Here is a 3,047-nt window from a genome sequence, read left to right on the forward strand (position 1 = left end):
GCCCTGCTAATTTTTTTTTTTTTGTATGTTAGTAGAGATGAGGTTTCACCATGTTGGCCACGATGGTCTTGAACTCCTGACCTCAGGTGATCTGCCCACCTTGGCTTCCCAAAGTGCTGGGATTACAGGTGTGAACTACTGTGCCTGGCCTAATGATACATTGTACATTTACTCACGAATTCTCTCTCTCTGTCTTTCTTTTTTTTTTTTCTCTCTTTTTTTTTTTTTGTTTCTCTAGCTTTATTGAGGTATAACTGACATGCAATAAACTACATATGAAGTTTACAATTTCATGAGTTTTAAACACATCCACAGAATCGTCTCCAAAATCAAGACAGTGAACATACCCATCATCCTCTGGAGTTTCTTTGTATACCTTTGCTGTTTGTCTTTCCCACCCACTTTTGCCCCTTTCCCCCAGCCTCGGGTGACTACTGATATGCTTTCAGTCACTATACATTTGCTTGCATTTCTAAAAATTTTATGTAAATGGAATCATATAATATGTACTTCTTTTTTCAAGAGTCTTTCACTTAGCATAATTATTTTGAGACTCATTCACATTGTCCTGTATAACAATAGTTCATGTTTTTTTAAATTGCTGAATAATACTCCATTGTATGGATATACCACAATTTGTTTCTCCATTTTACCATGAATGGGCAGATGGGTTGTTTCTGTTTTTTGGCTATTACAGATAAAGTTGCTATGATGAATCTTGTACAAGTCTTTTCTGAAATTATGCTATCTGTTCTTTCAGGTAACTATCTTGGAATATGTTTGGTATGTATTTAACTTTTAAAGAAACTACCAAACTGTCCAAAGTGGTTGTACCATGAAAGTTCCACCGGTTCCACATTTTTGCCAATACTTGTATGGCCATTTAAAAAATTTTAGCCATTCCAATAGGTGTGTAGGGTGCCTCATTATGGTTTGAATTTGCATTTTCTTAATGACTGATTATATTGAGCATCTTTTCATGTTCTTACTTTCCATCTATCTTCTTTGTTGAAGTGTCGGTTCAAATCTTTAGCTCATTTGAAAAATCAGTTGCTTTCTTTTGTTGGATTTTTAGAGTTTGTTGTATTTTTCTGGACATAAGACCTTTATCAGAAACGTCTTCTGCAAAGAGTCTCTTCAAATGTATGGCTTGTCTTTTCATTCTCTTAGCAGTGTCTTTCAATGAGTAAAATTTTTAGTTTTGATGAAGTCCAATTTATTTTTTTGTCTTTTATGGATTGTATTTTTGGTGCCATAGCTGAGAAATTTTTACCTGAGACTCAAGTTAACACAAATTTTTCTTCTATTTTTTAAGTTTTATAGTTTTAGGTTTTACATTTAGATCTATGATCTATTTTGAATTAATTTTTGTGTGTAGTAAAATGTGTGGATTGAAGTTTATTTTTATTTATTTTTAATTTAATTTAATCTTTTTATCTTTGGGCAGCCTTTCCAGCCAGAGCATGCTCAGAGAGACTCCTTAATTTTATTTTTGATATGATATCCAATAACTTCAGCACCATTTGTTGAAAAGTTATTGTTTCTCCACTGAGTTGCCTTTGCACTTTTGTCAAAAATCAGTTGTCCATATATGTGTGGGTCATTAGTTCTTTTTTTTTTTTTTAAAGAAGACATGACCATTTCATAAACTTAATAAGCCATATCAGTTGTTCATTATGAAGACATGATGCTTCATAGCCTTGGATCATTTCTTGAGGTTTGTGGTTGAATCTAGTTTCACAACTTGGTCTAGGCACTGGCCTCAGATTAGGACAGAATTATTCCTATAAGGCCAGATAACTTTTTTGTTTGTTTGTTTTAAAGGGTAGAATTAATATTTGTTTGTCATTTATAATCAGATGGCAGTTGGGTATATAGTCTCCATACTTCATTATTTTTGGTAAATAAAAAACTACAAGTTTTAAATAGTTAATGGCTTATTATGTTTTCAGAAAACTGATTAGACTAATTTATTAATGGTGGCTTCAAGTTTTCCCTTATTAGCTCCAAAAACTGGAGCCCACCCACCTTTCATTCCTTTTAAAAAAACTGGAAGATGGCATGCATTTCTTCATACTCTGAAGCGAACATCCCATCCTGACAGTTATCCACATCTGCTTTGAGGGACACCACGCTGGAATACTTTTCAGCAAGGGAATGAAAGAAGGGCTTGATCATTTTGCAAGGCCCACATCATGTGGCTGAGAAGTCAACTACAAGTTTATCCCCTGCAGCATCTGAGCCTTCCTGAAAAGCAAACTTTCTCTTCTGCTTCACCATTTTGACTGTTGGGATCTGATGACTGTAAGAACCGATGGAAATGGATTCAAAGTGCTGGACTGAGCTTTGACCAGAGGACCTTTGTCTTTTGGATTGTCCTCTAAACCCTGATGTTGAACTCATTTTCTAATAGGAAGGACAGACTAGTATTTCTGTTTTCTGGTTGACTGATCGGTTTTCCTGATTGTCCCTAATGCCACATCTGGGTTTTCACCGGGTCCCAGCTAGGTCTCTTCTTTTCTCCCCTAAATGAAAACTTTAATGACTTTACTTAATCTAGTCTCTGCCCTCAAGTATCTGAAATATGAGCCTCTTAGACCAAAGATAGGCAGTTTAATTTTATCAAAGACCATGAGCCTGGGGGGAGGAAATCAGTCAAAGGTCACTTAATAAGCCAGCTTAATTGAAGTGGTTTGGTCTCCTTAGGGAAATGTAAAATATTCAGCTCAGCAGCTTAAAAATGTTTTTATTGAGATATAACTCACATATCATAAAATTTACCCTTTAAAGTTGCACATTTCAGGGGTTTTTATTATATTCACAAAGTTGTGAACCATCATCACTATCTAACTCTACCCTAAAATAAACCTTATACCCATTAAGCAGTCACTTTTCATTTTTTCCTCCTCCCAGCCCCAGGCAAGCACTAATCTACTTTCTGTCTCTATGACTTTGCCTATTCTGGATGTTTAACATAAGTGGCATCATACAATGTATGGGCTTTAATATCTGACTTCTTTATATAGCATAATGTTTTCGAGGTTCAT

General features: G+C 35.0%; 1 pseudogene; it reads right to left on the reverse strand.

Moving 5' to 3' along the window:
- Nucleotides 1–1,960: 1,960 nt before the first annotated feature.
- LOC119624232 (thioredoxin pseudogene) lies at nt 1,961–2,280 on the reverse strand (annotated as a pseudogene).
- Between the last annotated feature and the right edge of the window lie 767 nt (nt 2,281–3,047).

This window comes from Chlorocebus sabaeus, chromosome 20 (assembly GCF_047675955.1).
Source record: "Chlorocebus sabaeus isolate Y175 chromosome 20, mChlSab1.0.hap1, whole genome shotgun sequence".
NCBI lineage: Eukaryota > Metazoa > Chordata > Mammalia > Primates > Cercopithecidae > Chlorocebus > Chlorocebus sabaeus.